This window comes from Mytilus californianus, unplaced genomic scaffold (assembly GCF_021869535.1).
Source record: "Mytilus californianus isolate M0D057914Y unplaced genomic scaffold, xbMytCali1.0.p SCAF_9, whole genome shotgun sequence".
In the NCBI taxonomy this organism is placed as follows: Eukaryota; Metazoa; Mollusca; class Bivalvia; order Mytilida; family Mytilidae; genus Mytilus; species Mytilus californianus.
The window spans coordinates 73,561,570-73,584,018 of NW_026262745.1; the positions used below are offsets into that span (position 1 = coordinate 73,561,570).

General features: G+C 29.5%; 2 long non-coding RNA genes across 2 annotated transcripts; one reads left to right on the forward strand and one right to left on the reverse strand.

The window, feature by feature from the left end:
- The first annotated feature begins 429 nt into the window (after window positions 1-429).
- LOC127714628 (uncharacterized) lies at window positions 430-19,460 on the forward strand. Its single transcript, XR_007987829.1, has 3 exons — window positions 430-471; window positions 9,173-9,505; window positions 19,439-19,460. It is a non-coding gene; the product is annotated as an uncharacterized LOC127714628 (long non-coding RNA).
- Window positions 13,479-17,105, reverse strand: LOC127714626 (uncharacterized). Its single transcript, XR_007987827.1, has 3 exons — window positions 16,882-17,105; window positions 14,042-14,298; window positions 13,479-13,525 (listed from the first exon to the last, which is right to left on the reverse strand). It is a non-coding gene; the product is annotated as an uncharacterized LOC127714626 (long non-coding RNA).
- Window positions 19,461-22,449: the final 2,989 nt, after the last annotated feature.

Below are 22,449 nucleotides of genomic sequence, written 5' to 3' on the forward strand. Positions count from 1 at the left end.
ACCTATACCGCATAGCAAGCTATAAAAGTTCCTTGGAATCAAAAATGTAATACTAGTACAATTCAAACAAGAAACTGACATCCTTTTCTATATATTTAGAAAAAAAGAAAAGAAAATGTCATTATTTCAAATTCGACTATTAAATTGAACTCTTATCTCGAACATTTAAACACGATTGTTTTATACTAACTCGAAGTTTTTCCGAATATTAAAGTTGAAGTCGAACTTTAATTCAAATTTAAACTTGAACTGAAAGCTCTAAATCATAACACAATGCATAGCCACTTTTACTAATCAATATTACCAAAAACACTTTTTTGTTTCAAATTTAAAGTTTTTTTTTCTCAAGAGAACGCTTGATGATTTTCTTAAATAAATGATTTATATCAATCTTACATTACATCTCATTTATTTCAGTGTCAGTTAGAAGTCTTGAAGAAGAAATTAGGAACCTAATATATCAATAGACTTGTAAGTTATGCTAAGATGAACCGATTACAATTGTTTTCTTCCGTGTGGTTATCTAGCTGCTTGTGGTAGCTGTGCACCTACGTTATAAAGATGTCCAAAATGTAGAGTCTTTATCTGATGGAACACTTTTGTTTAAAATTCAAAGTTTTTTTCTCGCGGGTATACTTTATGATTTGCTTAAATAAATTAAATGATTTTTTTTTACATTAAATCTAAATTATATGAGTGTCAGTAAGACGTCGTGAAGACGAAAATCAGAACTTAATATATCAGCAGAGTTGTAAGATGTAATTGGATGAACCGCTTGCAATAGTTTGTCTTCCTTGTGGTCTTTTAGCTACATGTAGTAGCTGTGCACCTGTGATTAGAAGATGTCCAATATGTAGAGTCTTTATCAAAAGAACAGTAAAAGCCATAATATGCTTATGTCTTTAAAATGTATAAAAATAATAGAAATTAATGAAATAAACCTTGCGATATATACTTTAAGTTATATAGTTTTATATTGTATAAGCTAGATCATGACGAAAAGAAGAGATCAGATCTGCAAATTCTTCGTAAGGCTTAAAGAAGACTTTCAATATAAAAAAGATGATGTGGTATGCTTGCTGAAAAAATAATTCTTAACCAGAGTTTTTCTTCCTTGTTGTCATTATATTATAAGTCTTCTGTAACAGGACGTTAGTTTTCTCGTTTTAATTGTTCTAGTATTATATTTGTCATTTCGAAGAATATGTATAGCTTGATATAGGGTTTAGGTTTTGTCATTGTTGAAGGCAGTACGGTGACATATAGTTTCGTCAATCGGTCTCTGGTGGAGAATTGTCTATTTAGCAAGCATAAAACATCTCCTTTTTTAAATCATATGTCTTCTGTAAGCGTCACGAATAAATTGAGATCTGATCTCTTGTTTTCGTCGTGATCATGCTTATACAATATAAAACTATATAGCTTAGAGTATAGGTTGCAAGATTTGTTTTACTATTATTTATCCATTTTATACAGTTTAAAGACATTAGCATATTATGGCTTTTACTATTCTTTTGATAAAGACTCTATTATATTGGATATCTTCTAATCACAGGTGCACAGCTACTACAGGTACCTAAATGACCACAAGGAAAACAAACTATTGCAATCGTGTTGTATGTTCCACTGGTGTAGTAATTGTTCACATGGGAGGTTGTAGGGGCTTTTACTGTTCATTTGATAAAGACTCTTCATATTGGACATCTTCTAATCACAGGGGCACAGCTACTACATATAGCTAAATGGCCACAAGGAAGACAAACTATTGCAATCGTGTTGTATGTTCCACTGGTGTAGAAAATGTTCACATAGGAGCTTGTAATGGCTTTTACTATTCCTCTGATAAAGACTATACATATTGGACATCTTCTAATCACAGGGGAACATCTATTACATGTAGCTAAATGGCCACATGGAGGACAAACTATTGCAATCGTGTTGTATGTTTCACTGCTGTAGTAATTGTTCACATGTGAGTTTGTAATGGAGCAACTTTAGTCTTAACAATTATTATTTGTTATTACACACGTAATTAGATAAGAAAAAAGTATAGTGTAGCATGTAACTTATTGAAGTGATTGATTCTAATTTGAAAATATTTTTACGTTTTTAAAATCCTTTAAGTCTCTTTTTTTATATACAAATGGTTGTATATTTTTTTAAATAACATAATTTCAATTTTTAGTCTTTCTGTTAACAGTCAAGTTCAGTTTTAAAAAGAAATAATTTACAGAAGTTTTCAAGGATTTGTCCGATTTTAATGTATTAAGCCATACTTTTGGAATTGAATTTTGAAATTTTGAAAGTCCGGAGATCCGATAAGGTTTTTTGATTAATTTCTCCTGTACAACTTTTTTGCGAAATATGCCCTTTATGATTAATGTCGATATCATTGATGTTAATAATACCATCTTTATCTAATTAAGATATATTATTTAAATCAATAATTGATTACCTGATGAAAACGATACGAATGCGGACTACGATTATGTTTGTCAATTTTCTAAATTGGCTACAGCTACGGACAAAAATGATCCGGATGCGAATGATGTGTTTTACTAACGTTTGATTCCAATACAAGTCATACACCTACAAAAGAGCACGCAACCATTTTAATAAATAAGTTTACTTATTGAACTTTGATTTTCCAGTATAAATTAAAAATATGATTAGATATTGAAGTCTTAAGACAGATTTTTTTCCACCAACAATTTTAATAAATATTTTATAATTTGTATGCACTACTATGTATGAGGATATACCCATAAATGTAAATGCGTAAAAATTCGATAGTAGGGTTTTACAACACAGGTAAAATTATATGAATTTATTTTTAGCAAAAATCATAAGTAATCATGTAGTATTTTAAGGATACATTCATGTATATAACGGATATATATTTATGCATGTAAATGTATAATAAATCATGCCAGGGAAGCAAAAAATCTAATAATTTTTTGAATAACGTTTTCTAAATTATTTTAGTAGAAGTTTGATAACGTAATCAAATGATATACCAGAATAAACGAAAACAAGACCGGAGACTTACCTGGGTTAAGCAACAAACTATACTCAATTTATTAAAATAATATAAATTACATCATTTGGTTTCCCTTCAGTCAAAATGTGTATTTGTAACTATTCATTTGCATATTTCCCGCATGGTGATAAAAATCAAAGTGACAGTTTCATTACATTTGACGTTATATATCATTTAAAAAAGTTAAAAATATTTTGATTAGTAGATATAGGATGTACTGGAAAAATACTACAGACGAAAATGCAAATGTTAAAAAGGAAAATTGCGTACTTATTTGAAATTTAAAAACAAATTCAAAAGGGATGCATATTTATGTCAAGTTATTCCATGTAATACTTCCATTATATTTCAAAGTATGAACACTTTTTTTGGTTGATGTCATGTGAGTTTGAAAATGTTAATATGGCATTGTCAAGATTTATAAGTACTTGTTTTCAAATAAGAAAAAATGTGCATTCCGAAACTAAAAATACATAGTAGTGATGTAGTTTATTTTAATTTAATTTTTTTTTTTTTTTATTTCGTATAGAAACAAAATATTCTATTTTATTTATTTTCAAACACCATCTAGTATGGAGTATAGTTATCTAATTGTTCATATTTAATGTAACATATCTTTAAAATTACTGTATAATTAATATTACATATTTATGTATATGCTCGGAAACGGGCACTTTGATTGGATTTAATAAATATTCTTATTTTTATTTTTATTTCGAAATTCTCGTCCCATTTCTTTCAAATTTGCTAATTAATCTTAACCCATCTTACAATTTCATTCCTTGAAATTTATTACCCGTTTGAACTGCCGGTCAATCAATTATTCCTATTACCAATGTTATTTCAACTGATCAGGCGGGGCTTACGCTTCAATTTGCATAAGGATAGTATATTTTAAGATGTGTGTGATAAAAATGATTGCCATTATAATTATTATAACTGATTGTAATCACCTATCAGCAATCAGTGTCATAAAACAAATATACGAAAGAACTGAGTGTACGATATTAAACGAATAAAATAGTGTAAGACTTATAGCCTGTATATGTGCTAAAGCAGAATATTCTAAAGTATTAGCTATTGTAGTATTCTGTTTGTGAGATTTATCCTAAACGTGATTTATAAAAAAATAAAAATATATCAACGAAATAAATTTAGACCCTAAATCTCCTTATAGAATTACGACATACGCATAATTTCCAACTGATGTAGTCTTGTTTTACCTTCATATATACAACTTCCAAAATGGGGAGAATTTTAGAAGTTTTTAAACTTTGCTTTACAAGAAAATCAAAGGCTGGTTCTCATTATTTATTTTGAAAATACACATTAAGTGTTCACATATTTTAACCGGATCAATAACCATAACTTTACAATGTATTGATTAGTTTATCCAAAAACACCTGTCTATAGATGGACTGGTCTATGACGAACGAACGGGTTAAACTCCACCCAGTCAATTAAAATAAATCAAGTTATACTTTACAGGCTTAAATTAATTGTTTAACTTAAATATAATAAGGTACAATTACTAAAGCGATTTAAATCAGATAGGAAATTGTATTAGAGGGATTACAATATTAATAGAGTATATGCTGGCAATGATGAAGAAACAATTTGCTTTCATCATCTATTTAAAGGAGAAAAAAAATAAGATTCGTAAGATTGATTTAAATCTGGTCATTTTAAATGTTGTGTATTGTTTTAGTCCTTATTTTCTTAAATCGTATAGTTTTCTTTGTATAACTATTATTCTTCAAATCAGGTTGCACTGACTTTAATATGAATCCATCGTATATATGCTAGGTTTATCACCCCCAATCAACTAAATTGTCATAACTGCTGCTAAATGACATTTGTATTTATATTTTAATGTAGCTGGGATTTCGAAATAGCAGATAACAATCGGTTTAGATCTTTACTGAAACGTGCAAATTTCTAAAGTAGTATGTAATTCATTTGCAATACTTTTCACGTCAATATAGAAAATTATGTGTTTTATCATAATTACGACTGTATTTTAAAGAAAACAGAATATTGTAGTTTGATTCATTTTTATCAACTTTTGCCATAAAAGGAGATATTTTAGATAAAGTATCTTTTATAATAGAATTTACCTATTTTATTATGTAGATAGAAAACTAGTCCGGTGATCCCATGTTTTACTATTTCTTATCTGAAAGCATATTTTTAGAGCTATCTTCTTATATTTTATCTCAAAATTCTATGGGGTAGTTTTCTTTTTATCACACAAAATTAGGTTTTCCATGGATAATCTATACAAAATTTGACAATTTTTATAACGTGTAGCCTGAATAAAATCCCAGTGACCCATGCTTTGCATTATATTTTTTTATAAAAAACATGATATTAACTACATATTGACAAATTATTAAAACATTCTATGGATTTTGATATAGACCCATCTACCTTTATAAAATGTATTTTTAATTTAATTATTGATAAATGTATACTATACAAAAAAGTGTACATTGGGTTAATTTTTAGCTTTTTATGACGATTTTAGTCATGCATATTACAATAAAAACATAAAAATTCTACTGAAGATATATCATATTTCTACTAAGGTAAACATTACATTTACTTTCAATATTTATTTACAAACATTGATTTCTCAGTATTGACCTGTTATAAAAATATTGCATAATAACCATAAAAAATGTATACATTTATGAACTAAACTTTAAGAATTTTAATAAAATCTGACTTCAAAGTACATGAAGCAAGTTTTGACAATGTTTTTAAAAAATTCCAATGTATTTGAAATAATTTAGAATATCCGATAGTCATGATAGTAGGCACACTTTTGATCTAAAACTGTAGAAGGACTTTTTAAAAAAAAAAAACTCATAGCATTCAACTTCAATATTTATTGTTTAGGGATTCGAATGTTGCAGTTCAACGATCAATAAAAAATAGTTTAGTTGATGTTTACTATGGGAAACATAAACACTCTTTTTTAATGAAATAATAAATAATAGAAAAGCAATTGTAGCAACACTTCACATTACATGCAAAATATATTTATACCCTTATGTATGACATAATAAATAGAATGTGTGTCTGCCAAACATTCTGATACAGGAACCATTTTCTGAAAGGATATTTCAATTAATCTATGTTCACATTTATTAAACAAATACATAAACAACAGACATTAGCCGATGACTTTTTAGTTAAGAAACCGAAAGCTTTCCGTCATTAAGTTAAATTATTCAAATCAATAGTAAAATTTTCGGTAAATAATTATTTCTTATTTCATTGGACAACAATATTAACGAATTTAAACAAAATCAAAGAAAGGCCGTTTTAAGAGTGTGAACGTCATCACAATTAAGTATTTTTTGTGTAATATATTAGCCTAGAAAGAAATCTGAAAAAAAAACTATTATTTCTGACAACATATGTCTTTAGTTTTCTATTTTGTTAAAACTTCAAATCTAAATTCACATTGAAAGTATTAAATATCTGCCAAAAATACCGATTGATAGATTTTTTAGAAATTTAAAAACAAATGTAAAATAATAATGTAATGCGTTATATTATAATACTTTGTCTTTCCATATTGTTCCAAATAAATGCCTTAATTTGACCTCAATTGCAAACTTTTAAAAAAAAAGACAAATTTAGCATAATGACATTTATCTCAACAACCATATATAGATGTATAACAACCAGTTGCTGTAACTTCAAATTACATATCGGAGTTTGTTAATATAACTTCAGAAAATAATTAAATTTTGATAAGAATAACATATTTTACTTTCCGCTATTCTTAAAATTAGGAAGTTAAGAAATCATCGTTGCGTTTACTTAATATGCCATGTACGATGAAATATATTTTCGTGTTATGTAATGTATTGATATCACTTTACAAAAAACCTGTTAAATCTTTCAAATTATATCAATAAAAAGTCTTTTCAAATTTCATATTTAAGATGTATCGATAAAAATTTGAAGCTTAAACACAATGCGATAGTATGATATGTGGTTAGCGCTTATTGTTATAGGTCAATTCATTTATTTTTAAACATACATGTAGATGTAAACTGATAAAAGCAAAAGACCAACTTGAATTATGTAAATGAACAGTATATAAAGTTATGCAAATGAACAGTATATAAATTGTTAAGTTTAACTTCAGTCACAAGTTTAAAAAGAAATCTAGCTTTAAACGGAAAAAATATTTTGTTTTTAAAATAATGGAAGGTAAGACATTTATGTTTAATACAATATTTTTTGATAATTTTTCTTCTATGTAAAGTCACATAATATTGGTTCATAAAACTTGACATTGGAAAGTGCATTACGTTATAAATGAATAGTTAAAGATTCTGCTAATTGATACGTTTTTAAAAAATTAACTGTTATTATAGGTATATATTTTTGGGTCCCAATTAAACAGTAATTTCGAAGTAAATTCTATCGATATCTTTGAAGTTCATTCCTATTGGTGTCTTCAAAAGGGTAGCTTGCGTTTTGGTTATCAAATTATTGAACTATCTGTTTGCTTTTCGATACATTCACCTATGTTTGTCTACTTTCGTAAAATTTCCGAAATGCCCCTAAATAATTCAAAGAAATATTATAACTGGAATTTACAGCAAATTTTTACATTGCACACTGTTTTTATCGGTAGGCAATACAATTGAATTCCTAATTAATAAATTAAATCATAGCTCATTATAAATTTATGTACATACATGATATAATTAAATCATCTCTTTCTGGCAGTAAATAATTTAAAGTGAATACGGTCATTTGCAGCCCAAACCTAACATATATTATACTAAGAGCTGAGATGTATGCTGACTTTTTACGCTTATCTTTTTAGTGTAATAAAACAGATTAGACACCAATATAAACGCATTTATAGACAGCATATTATCATAGTTGTCCTTGATGACCAAAAATTTCACTACATTGATTTTAAGTCGTTAATTGAATATTTATTGTCGTAAACGTTCAGCGGGAAATGTTTCATTACCACTTATGATAAGATAGTTGTTTAAGGAATAAAATAATAAAACTCATGTAAAATTATTAGATTATGAGATCGTTGATTCAATTTTTCTTGCTGTAAATGTTAAAATGTAAGTAATTAGTCTTTGAAGGACTGGTACAAACAATGATGTAAAATCATAAGATTATCATACAAATTATTTGGGCGTAAGAACATGTTTACGCTGTACTTGTAACGAATAAGAACATATTTTTGTGGGCTTAGACCGACGTGAAATAGAGACGCCGATCAATCAAGATAAGCTTTATTCTTCGTCCAGGCATGCAGATACAATAACTTCTCATGAAATTTTTGAACGATAATTGTTCGGCCAAAATAAATTTTAACAGCAAAAAATAAAATTTGTTACATAATGATGATGCCAAAGTTACGAGACTGATTACTCTACAAATCTGATTAATAGTTGATTTAAACAAAAGCTTTATAGTTTTTATATGGAACCCAGGTTAATTTGAGGGATTTGTTCTTTCATTCTCAAACTCTTTATAGACTATTTTTCTGTTTTACTGTTAACTTTGTATGGTTAGTTTTTACAATGTTATTACAGTTTCACACCACATATTTCTGTTACTAATAGACAAACAAAGTAACTTTAAAATGGCTGCAACTAACATAATTAGTTATATATTTCACCATTGTGTTACATTTTGGAACATTTACATTTGTTTTCCCATTCATAAATATGAATACTATGGATTAATACACCTCGGGGCATCATTTCGTAGTTAAAACTCGTTTTCCTCTCAACAAAAATAGACAACACCTTATGTTATGTCTTCATTTTAATAAAGAATTGATCGATACCAAAAAGGACATTAACTCATCAAGCAAAAATATACTCACACCATCATAGCAAAAAAACGACTAAAAGACAAACAACAGTACACAAAACACAACATAGAAAGTAAAAGGTTGAGCAAACCAGCCCCCTCCCCCCCCCCCCCCAAAAAAAAATAAAATACCGGTGTGCTTGTTCAAATGATACTTGTAGTATTTTCATCTTGAATAACCAACAAACAAAGAAAATTTGCTTCAATGAAATCACACTTTTCAATACTCAAGACTTACATTTTTCATGTTTTTTACAGAAAATAGTAGCTTATCGATCCAAGAGAGCAATTATGCTTCAGGTAGTGAGTTAGTACCTACCGGTTTGCCGTACAGGGACACCAACCATGAGGACTTCATATCAATACATCAAATGAGACTACCTTTACACGTACAAATTATCTCATGTATAGGTAACAACCCAATAAAACTGTATTGTGCAGCTGGGGATGAATTTGTACCATTTGGAAACTTGTACAGATACCAATCGACAGAACCTTATGATGGAAGGAATTGCCAAATAGTTCTTCCCCCGATACAGCAAGAAAAAGTAGGAATACAAGCAACAAGAAGCACAGAGTAGACAACATATGGTAAATGAAAATATGTTAATAACTTCCACCATTTCTAAATCTTAAAACAAATTAGGAATGGACTTTCTTAATTTAAAATAGTAAGTCATGCAATGGTAGAGTGATTGATTGATTACTTAATGTTCAGTGGCTAATAGTTAATGCAGAACAAATTGAAACTGCAGAATTAAAAAGAAATCCAGATATTTATGAAACTACAAATCAGTTGGTCGAAAATTACATTAGAAAAATACCAAGTCAGTAGAGGTAAAAAAAAAACAGCTCGTACATTTGTTTAAATTTGTAAAAACTCGTCTAAAAAACCAAATGCTCTATAAAAGCTTACTTAATCAAGACAGAATTAAGGACTAAGTAAGACATTTTAAAAACTTTTTTTTTTTGTGTATTCCGAACGAGAAAAATTTAAATGTATTTTTTATTAGAATTTAAACATGAAGTTATTGATTTAAAAAGTCTTTTACGTTAACAATTATTATTAATTTATAATTAAATATCTTTAACTTTTAGAACTACAAGTAGACAATTGTACTAAACATATATACATATATATTGGTGATTTACCTAATACAGTCCTTGGATGGTGTAAACTTCCCACTCACACCATACACCATTACACCATTCACCATACACCATTACACCATACACCTTGTGCCATTACACCATACACGTTACACCTTTGCACCATACACCTTACACATTACACCATACACCATTCTTTTTTTTTTTGTGTATTCCGAACGAGAAAAATTTAAATGTATTTTTTATTAGAATTTAAACATGAAGTTATTGATTTAAAAAGTCTTTTACGTTAACAATTATTATTAATTTATAATTAAATATCTTTAACTTTTAGAACTACAAGTAGACAATTGTACTAAACATATATACATATATATTGGTGATTTACCTAATACAGTCCTTGGATGGTGTAAACTTCCCACTCACACCATACACCATTACACCATTCACCATACACCATTACACCATACACCTTGTGCCATTACACCATACACGTTACACCTTTGCACCATACACCTTACACATTACACCATACACCATTCCCCATTCTATCTACACGATCCGAAATTACCCATAATGCAATTAAATTTCAAAGAAAGCGTGCGACTACAAAATTATTTATTTGATTTAAAAAACGAATTTTGATCACAATATTGTAAATTAATGTATAAAATTAAAATCTCCGTGGTCATGCCTATGATGGTTATATAAACAATACAGATTAAATATATATACATGTATTTGTAAATAAAGTACGCATAAAACTTTGCTTGTAATGCAAATTTATCCGCGATCTGCCTATCTATAAATTAAAAACGATATTGGTTACAATGCTATTATTATCGGTTTTAACATTTATCGTAAATCTTATAAACTTGCTTTTCAGATAAAATCGACAAACAATGCCAAAAATGAATACTTCAGGATGACTGGTACATGCCCAAACAGAAAAATAAATGAACAAATTGCTTTCAAATCGTATTCAAATCTCTTTCAAATCGTAATTCTGCAATTTGTTAGTACCATTTGCTTGCGATTCATTAAAGAAATTATAAACAAATCAGAATTCGCCAAATTCCCAAAACTGATTTCTTTGTGATTTCTTTCAAATGTATGATTTGTTAGCAATTTGTTTCTGTTTTTGTGTGATTTCTTTATGATTTGTTTACTTAGAATATCGTATGAAATGATTTCAAAAAGATTTGTTAACTTTATTCGCTAAAATTGTGTGATTTCGTTATGATTTGTTTACTTGGAATATCATAGGAAATGATTTGAAAATGATTTGTTAACTTTGTTAGCTATCATGGTGTGATTCATTGATGATTTGCTACAATGAAAACAATGTTATTGCATTCAGATTTTTCTGGGTTTGTCTTTATCTCTGACTTCCGGTTGAGGTCAAATTCAAATTTCAAATACTGTTCTACATTAACTGAACAAAGAAGGTTGCAAGATGAAGAGTAAGATATACTATCAATGATGACAGTGGTAAGTATCTTAGTCATTAACTTATTGTTTCAGGAATTCAATTGTAAGTCAACTATTCAAACATGTCAAAGGTGTTAAACTTTTATATTCGGAAACTGTGCATTTCAATATCTCGTTTTGTGTACTGTCTGGATAAATTTTCAAAAAAAAATGTGTAAAAGACATGTAAACAGAACGAGACGAGCAATTAAAGAGTAGCTTCCCGAGTCAGCAGACAATATGCACTGGCAAGTTTTATGTTTAAATTTTTCATGATGTTGACTGGTCAGGTATAGAGCTGTAGCAGATTTGGACCTAGACTAAGACCCATCGCCTACTAGTATTTGACATCCTTCTAGTAAACGTGGTTGCCCATGTTGTCAAATCTCGTTAGATTTAAATTCTGGAGAAGTGAGAGAAACTTTTCACAGAGGGAACAATTGCTCCCTCATGACAACCCGAAATAATAATCCCTTAACAATCAGAGGAGTAGCTAAGGTCAAATAAAGACAAGTGCACTTCAAAGTTTGGGGGTCTCAGGGGCAGAACAGATTTTTGATCCAGATGTAAATGATTTAATCTGTGAATCGATGATGATGTCAATTAATTGACGATTTGCTTGTGATTTGCTTAATGTAGGAATATGATTTACTTCTGATTTGTTAAAGATTTGATAACGATTTGTTTATAATTTCTTCATAATTTGAAAACAATTTGTTTGCGATTTGCTTGAGGTAGGAATATGATTTCATTCTGATTTGTTAAAGATTTGTTAACAATTTCTTTATAATTTCTTTACAATTTGAAACAAATTTGTTTGTGATTTGCTTAAAGTAGGAAAGCAATATCCTCTGATTTGTTAATGATTTCAATACAAATTCTTGACAATTTGTTTATGATTTGCTTATGAATTGGAAGCAATTTGTTTGTGATTTGTTGTTGTGATTTGTTAGTTCATTTGCATGTGAAATTTTATCACTTTCAAATCATAAAGAAATCATATGATTTGGTTATCATTTGTTACCATGATTTGTTCCTCACTTTTCTTTGTTTGGGTGTACAACATGTACAACAAAATTATTTTAAGCATCAACCAAAACTGACCATATTTGCACTTATAATTATAAAATTGAGAATGGAAATGGGGAGTGTGTCAATCTGTTAATTTATATAGGGTTAAAAAATTTGGAAATATTTTTGCCCTCCTTTTATTAAAAATATTGTCTCGCTACAAAATTTCAGTAATTTTGATACCTCAGGCTGACTCATATAACAAAATTATTTAACTCATCAACCAAAACTGACCATAATATTTTCACTTTATTATATAGATCTATATAGCCGCATAGTAAATCAGCAATATTTTGATGTCAGGGTGGATTCTATAATACAAATGACAGCAACATTGCAAAACAACATGTACAATGACAAAAATTTGTCCCCATCAATCTAGATTGCCAGCATGTCCTCTTTTTATTCAATATATTGTCTCGCAACAAAATTTCAGTAGTTTTGAAACCTCAGGTTGACTCGTATAACAAAATTATTTTAACGCATCAACAAAAACTGACCATATTTGCACTTTATTATGTATATCTATAAAGCCACATAGTAAATCAGCAATATCTTGTTGTCAGGATGGATTGTATAACACAAATGACAGCAACAGTGCAATACAATGACAAAAAAAATTTGTCCTGATCAATCTAGATAGCCAGCATGACCTCTTTTATTCAAAATATTGTCTCGCAAGAAAATTTATGTAGTTTTGATACCTCAGGCTGACTCGTATAACAAAATTATTTTAAAGCATCAACCAAAACTGACCATATTTGCACTTTATCATGTAAATCTATATAGCCGCATAGTAAATCAGCAATATTTTGATGTCAGAATGGATTGTATAATACAAATGACAGCAACATTGCAACACAATGACGACAAAAATTATACCCATCAATTTAGATAGCCAGCATGCCCTCTTTTTAATTAAAATATGGTCTCGCAACAATTTTTCAGTAATTTTGATACCTTAGGCTGACTAGTATAACAAAATTATTTAAACGCATCAACAAAAACTGACCATATTTGCACTTTATTATGTATATCTATATAGCCGCATAGTAAATCAGCAATATTTTGATGTCAGGATGGATTGTATAATACAAATGACAGCAACATTGCAATACAATGGCAACAAAAATTTGTCCCCATCAATCTAGATAGCCAGCATGTCCTCTTTTTATTCAAAATATTGTCTTGTAAGAAAATTTCAGTAGTTTTGATACTTCAGGCTGACTTGTATAACAAAATTATTTTAAAGCATCAACCAAAACTGACCATATTTGCACTTTTAATAGTATGTATATCTATATAGCCACATAGTAAAGCAGCTATATTTTATTGTCAGAATGGGTTGCATTATACAAATGACAGCAACATTGCAACACAATGACATCAAAAATTATCCCCATCAATCAAGATTGCCAGCATGTCCTTTTTTTATTCAAAATTTGTCTCGCAACAAAATTTCAGTAATTTTGATACCTAAGGCTGACTAGTATAACAAAATTATTTAAACGCATCAACAAAAACTGACCATATTTGCACATTATTATGTATATCTATATAGCCACATAGTAAATCAGCAATATTTTGATGTCAGGATGGATTGTATAATACAAATGACAGCAACATTGCAATACAATGACAACAAAAATTTATTCCCATCAATCTAGATAGCCAGCATGTCCTCTTTTTATTCAAAATATTGTCACGCAACAAAATTTCAGTAGTTTTGATACCTCAGGCTGACTCGTATAACAAAATTATTTAAACGAATCAACCAAAACTGACCATATTTGCATTTTATTATTATGTTAATCTATATAACCGCATAGTAAATCAGCAATATTTTGTTGTCAGAATGGATTGCATTATACAAATGACAGCAACATTACAACACAATGACAACAAAAATTTGTCCCCATCAATCTAGATTGCCAGCATGTCCTCTTTTTATTCAAAATATTGTGTCACAAGAAAATTTCAGTAGTTTTGATACCTCAGGCTGACTCATATAACAAAACTATTTTAAAGTATCAACCAAAACTGACCATATTTGCACTTTATTATGTAAATCTATATAGCCGCATAGTAAATCAGCAATATTTTGATGTCAGGATGGATTGTATAATACAAATGACAGCAACATTGCAATACAATGACAACAAAATTTGTGCCCATCAATCTAGATAGCCAGCATGTCCTCTTTTTATTCAAAATATTGTCTCGTAAGAAAATTTCAGTAGTTTTGATACCTCAGGCTGACTTGTATAACAAAATTATTTTACAGCATCAACCAAAACTGACCATATTTGCACTTTTAATATTATGTATATCTATATAGCCACATAGTAAAGCAGCTATATTTTATTGTCAGAATGGATTGTATAATACAAATGACAGCAACATTGCAACACAATGACATCAAAAATTATCCCCATCAATTTAGATTGCCAGCATGTCCTCTTTTTATTCAAAATATTGTCTCGCAACAAAATTTCAGTAATTTTGATACCTAAGGCTGACTAGTATAACAAAATTATTTAAACGCATCAACAAAAACTGACCATATTTGCACTTTATTATGTATATCTATATAGCCGCATAGTAAATCAGCAATATTTTGATGTCAGGATGGATTGTATAATACAAATGACAGCAACATTGCAATACAATGGCAACAAAAATTTGTCCCCATCAATCTAGATAGCCAGCATGTCCTCTTTTTATTCAAAATATTGTCTCGTAAGAAAATTTCAGTAGTTTTGATACTTCAGGCTGACTTGTATAACAAAATTATTTTAAAGCATCAACCAAAACTGACCATATTTGCACTTTTAATAGTATGTATATCTATATAGCCACATAGTAAAGCAGCTATATTTTATTGTCAGAATGGGTTGCATTATACAAATGACAGCAACATTGCAACACAATGACATCAAAAATTATCCCCATCAATTAAGATTGCCAGCATGTCCTCTTTTAATTCAAAATTTGTCTCGCAACAAAATTTCAGTAATTTTGATACCTAAGGCTGACTAGTATAACAAAATTATTTAAACGCATCAACAAAAACTGACCATATTTGCAAATTATTATGTATATCTATATAGCCACATAGTAAATCAGCAATATTTTGATGTCAGGATGGATTGTATAATACAAATGACAGCAACATTGCAATACAATGACAACAAAAATTTATTCCCATCAATCTAGATAGCCAGCATGTCCTCTTTTTATTCAAAATATTGTCACGCAACAAAATTTCAGTAGTTTTGATACCTCAGGCTGACTCGTATAACAAAATTATTTAAACGAATCAACCAAAACTGACCATATTTGCATTTTATTATTATGTTAATCTATATAACCGCATAGTAAATCAGCAATATTTTGTTGTCAGAATGGATTGCATTATACAAATGACAGCAACATTGCAACACAATGACAACAAAAATTTGTCCCCATCAATCTAGATTGCCAGCATGTCCTCTTTTTATTCAAAATATTGTGTCACAAGAAAATTTCAGTAGTTTTGATACCTCAGGCTGACTCATATAACAAAACTATTTTAGAGTATCAACCAAAACTGACCATATTTGCACTTTATTATGTAAATCTATATAGCCGCATAGTAAATCAGCAATATTTTGATGTCAGGATGGATTGTATAATACAAATGACAGCAACATTGCAATACAATGACAACAAAAATTTATTCCCATCAATCTAGATAGCCAGCATGTCCTCTTTTTATTCAAAATATTGTCTCGTAAGAAAATTTCAGTAGTTTTGATACCTCAGGCTGACTTGTATAACAAAATTATTTTACAGCATCAACCAAAACTGACCATATTTGCACTTTTAATATTATGTATATCTATATAGCCACATAGTAAAGCAGCTATATTTTATTGTCAGAATGGATTGTATAATACAAATGACAGCAACATTGCAACACAATGACATCAAAAATTATCCCCATCAATTTAGATTGCCAGCATGTCCTCTTTTTATTCAAAATATTGTCTCGCAACAAAATTTCAGTAATTTTGATACCTAAGGCTGACTAGTATAACAAAATTATTGAAACACATCAACAAAAACTGACCATATTTGCACATTATTATGTATATCTATATAGCCACATAGTAAATCAGCAATATTTTGATGTCAGGATGGATTGTATAATACAAATGACAGCAACATTGCAATACAATGACAACAAAAATTTATTCCCATCAATCTAGATAGCCAGCATGTCCTCTTTTTATTCAAAATATTGTCACACAACAAAATTTCAGTAGTTTTGATACCTCAGGCTGACTCGTATAACAAAATTATTTAAACAAATCAACCAAAACTGACCATATTTGCATTTTATTATGTAAATCTATATAGCCGCATAGTAAATCAGCAATATTTTGTTGTCAGAATGGATTGCATAATACAAATGACAGCAACATTGCAACACAATGACAACAAAAATTTGTCCCCATCAATCTAGATAGCCAGCATGTCCTCTTCTTATTCAAAATATTGTGTCGCAAGAAAAGTTCAGTAGTTTTGATACCTCAGGCTGACTTGTATAACAAAATTATTTTACAGCATCAACCAAAACTGACCATATTTGCACTTTTAATATTATGTATATCTATATAGCCACATAGTAAAGCAGCTATATTTTATTGTCAGAATGGATTGTATAATACAAATGACAGCAACATTGCAACACAATGACAACAAAAATTATCCCCATCAATTTAGATTGCCAGCATGTCCTCTTTTTATTCAAAATATTGTCTCGCAACAAAATTTCAGTAATTTTTATACCTAAGGCTGACTAGTATAACAAAATTATTTAAACGCATCAACAAAAACTGACCATATTTGCACATTATTATGTATATCTATATAGCCACATAGTAAATCAGCAATATTTTGATGTCAGAATGGATTGCATTATACAAATTAAATGACAGCAACATTGCAACACAATGACAACAAAAATTTGTCCCCATCAATCTACATGTAGATAGCCAGCATGTCCTCTTTTTATTCAAAATATTGTCTCGCATGAAAATTTTAGTAGTTTTGATACCTCAGGCTGACTTGTATAACAAAATTATTTTAAAGCATCAGCCAAAACTGATCATATTAGCACTTTATTATGTCATGTATGTAAATCTATATAGCCGCATAGTAAATCAGCATATAGCTGCAAAGTAGATCAGCAATATTTTGATGTGAGGATGGATTGTATAATACAAATGACAGCAACATTGCAATACAATGACAACAAAAATTTGTCCCCATCAATCTAGATAGCCAGCATGTCCTCTTTTTATTAAAAATATTGTCTCGCAAGAAAATTTCAGTAGTTTTGATACCTCAGGCTGACTCGTATAACAAAACTATTTTAAAGTATCAAACAAAACTGACCATATTTGCACTTTATTATGTAAATCTATATAGCGGCAGCCGCATAGTAAATCAGCAATATTTTGATGTCAGGATGGATTGTATAATACAAATGACAGCAACATTGCAATACAATGATAACAAAATCTTGTCCGCTTTAATTTAGAGTGCCAGCATTTCATCTCTGTATTCGTTATATAAAACTGTCACTAAAGTCAGTATCAGTATCTGTATTTCCCACTTCCATGACTTCTGAATATGGACGGGTACATCACAGATTCCTTTTGGGCTATTGTGTGATGGGTTGGTCTGCGCATAAATTAGTCGTGCTTGCTGAGGTGTGATGATTTAAACTCAGTAGTTCAGGATGGTTTGTATAATAAAACTATTCCACCTCATCATCCAACAGTGTGACTGACATGACAGATTTCATTTGTACTTTATAATGAAAAGTATGAGAAGTTCTCTTCTAGGAAAAGTATACTGTTAGTATATTATGTCGGTTGGTTGATTTTGTTGGTGGCTAAATATCAAGTGGCAAATATTTCATTCCGTTTCACATAAGTATATTTTTTCGGACGTTCAAGATATCATTTATAATCCGTAAAGACAAATCTAACGAAATTGACGAGATTGTTCATAATTATACAACACCTTATGTGCAATAACACTGTACAATTTTCCTTTGAACATTTTTTGGAAAACAGAATCGTAAATCCAAGGCAAACATAGGTGAATGACGATAAGATATTTATAAAGAGACTGTCAAAAGTGGGGAACGAAGCAACTTTAAAAATGATGTTGATAACCCGTGATATAAAAATACTGTTCCGATGCGTGGATAACCTTTCTATCCGCCTTCTAGTTTAAATAAAATCCTTTCTTTTATGATAACTGCATGTGATCACAAGTGTGTAATTTTAAAGCCATTGTTTAATGTAAATAAGAATATGAAAAAAAAAGATTTTTTAATATGTGTATATTAAATATATATGACATAGAGTCTAACGAGTAAAGTAATTTGCTTTACTGGGAAAAAAGAACAATAGGATTATTATTATTGTTTATGTTTACAATCCGAAAAATTAAAATAAAATGAACTTCGGTTTCAACCAATGAAATGTCGTACACCATTCATTCACACCATTCCCGATCGCACGTTACACAATCACACCATTCCTCATACACCATTACACCATTCCCCTTACACCATACACCATAGCACCATACACCTTCTACCATTGCACCATATGCCATAATCCATTACACCTTACACGTTATTTTGGGAAGTTTACACCATCCAAGGGCTGTAAGAATAAACTTATTGCATGCTTTTTTTTATTTGTAATTAATGTTGTTCAAAATTTGCATCACATATCCTGCGTTTGTATATATATACCAAAGCAAATGTAATGATAAATACATTGCGAGAACTCTTGATTTACTTTTCAGATTTTGTTGCACATCATGGAGGATACAAATGAAACTTAATAATGAAATTATAAAACATGGACGCATACATGATTGTAAAACAGGATTAAAACGTGATAAATTAATATTTAGAGATGTTTTAATTTGACATATGCAGAATCTAAAAAGAAATCATTTGATACAATTTTTAAGTTAATCACATAAAGAACATTATGTTATAATTTATCTTCACCGTCATTTGCAATTTCTCGTATATCACACCGAGGAGTGTCATGATTTTTCAAATGACAGATCGTAGGGAGGTCTTTTTTTGTTGACAATCCTGACACTCCGATGTGTATTATACGACTAGAAAAACTTGCATATCTTACTTATATACCGTTAAAGATTATTAATATCTGAAAAAATTTACAGGATTCGCATCCTATTTTACCGATCACACCAAAGTGGAATATTCTATTCTGATGCGTTTCTGAAGATTTAATGTGCCATACGGATTACTGTTAATGTAAAATAAAACTCACTAATTCATCGCAATATAAAGTTTAGACATCTTTATCAAGTCCCGAAACAATATATTTGAAGCAAGTAACCGCCGGAAAACGGCGAATGAAAAATAAAAAAAAAGTCAAAATGTAAGTAATTTATTCTACAAAAGGAGTTGACGAAAGAGTATGTTATGGGTTTTGTCTGTGTCTTCATGACATTTGTATCGCAGAAAAGTAGATTTTTTTTTTGCTCATATCTAACGATTTGAACTATTCAGAATAATTTTGATTTGAATTGATATACTATATTTTTTTATACAAAGAATCTGGATAAAATTTCACCCCACCCCATCCTTAGATCACCCCAGTTTTTTGTTGGGTTCGTGTTGCTAAGTCTTGAGTTTTCTCTGTTTTGTCTTGTGTACTATTATTTGTCAGTTTGTATTTTTCTTTTTTAGCCATTGCGTTGTCAGTTAATTTTCGATCTATGCGTTTGACTGTCCCTCTGGTATCGTTCGTCCCTCTTTTATAAATTACGTGGCTGTTACAATATATATATATATATATAAATTGGTCATTTGATAGATAAAGATGTAAAAAAATCAGAACTGGCACGAAGGGAGCACTAAGTCGTGATACATGTGCGTGTAGCACAAAAAAAAACGAATATCCATGAACGTAAGTCAAGGTATGAATTCCATAACAGTATGAATCAGTAAGGTTTTCAAAATCCTTAACAAGAAGGTATTGTATCTGGCATGTTTTAGAAGTGTTATGAAAGGTTTTGCATTATTAAATTCATCTCACATAATGTCCCTTTATTGTAGCGATGAATAAACAAAACTTCAAGTTATTTGTTTCGAAAGTTCAAATGCACGTCAATGACAATTTGTTGGTATTTCAGTCTAATACACGGAGGAAAGGATTGTCTCTGACTTAAACCTATCAAAGATGGAATATTAAAAAGTAAACCCTCAATTTGCAACAACATACGATAACTTTCAAACAAACTAAATGTTTAAGTAAATTATGATTTACGTTTTAACCAAAAAAATAATGACCGTATACAGGACATTATTCTATGCCTTTCAGAATATTTATTTGAAACTTGGTATCGTCCGGGTTGATTCTTCAAAAGAGTGACCTAATGTTCTGAAAGAAAATAACTCCATATAGGTATATACATTTTGGTTCTACATATCCATTTATTTCTTTTGATGCACTGGTTTAAACAACTCCATTATTAAAAAAACAGCATTATTTTATATATTTTTAAAAGTAAGAGAGTGCTTCTACACTAGACACGTCTGTCCATCCAAGAAAAATCCGACAGTTTGTAAAAAATCGTGTAATTAAAAAATTACACATTACTCCGTTGACCGGTAATGTTGAACTCTTTTTATAACCTACTTACAGAAAAGCTGTGTTCAATCCCACATGTTTTTGTTCTAAATTTCCTTTGGTGTTCGGTTTCTTTTTTTTTAATTCCTACCCCTTCTATAAAACAACCAATAAAAGTCATCTGACCACAATGGTCTTTACGTTCAGTCGAATCGCGTCCTTTCAAATATGATACCTTTCACATGGGATTTTGGTACTAATGTATGTATATGGTGTAGTAGTTTAGTAGTTGATAAATGATTATTGTTGTGAATGAGAGTATTGAAATAGCAAAATGAAATCATTTTTCGTATTTCATCTACAGATATGTTTTTTTTATCAAACAGTTTTTGTTTATGACAAATATATGCCGCATCTAACTTATATATTTTTTTTATCTGGTTTGTGACCAATTTGTGCAATCTGTTTTGTTATAAATAACAAATGTGCCACTACGATTTGTACGATATCCAGTGAGTCAAAATTAGTAAAATAAATATTTGAAAACTTGACGTTTTTAACTGCATTGTTTTACAAAAACCGAAATGATTTCTGAATATGTACGAAAGAATAAATTTAAAAACAAAGCCCATTAAAAAAATGTATATAGGTATTTTACAATATTCAATAAATACAGTGATTTAGTAAAAGATACATTAAGATTTATCTGTGAACTATTCTGATTTGCATGGAAGAATATGTTAACATTATTATAAAGTTGTTAATAGATGAATTGTTTACCAGGGGCATCAACCAACTGTATCATGTTTATGAGCTAGGGGGCTTGGACATTTAATTTCAATAATATTTTCGCTGAACGTACCTGTTTTCAGAACATTCATTTTCGAACAGTTCTGATTCTTTAATCAATACAAACCCAATTACATCGATTTTTAAAAATTTTGAATTTTTCAAATACCAAGGCTTTTCTACCTCAGGAAGAATAGATTACCTTATCTGTTTTTGGCAAAATTTTTAGAAATATTTGGTCCTCAATGCTCTTCAACTTCATACTTTATTTGGCCTTTTAAACTTTTTTAGATATGAGCGTCACTGATGAGTCTTTTGTAGACGAAACGCACGTCTGGCGTAAATACAAAAACTAATCCAGGTATCTATGATGAGTTTATTTAAAACTCTTGATTTAGGTGTATAGGTTTCATT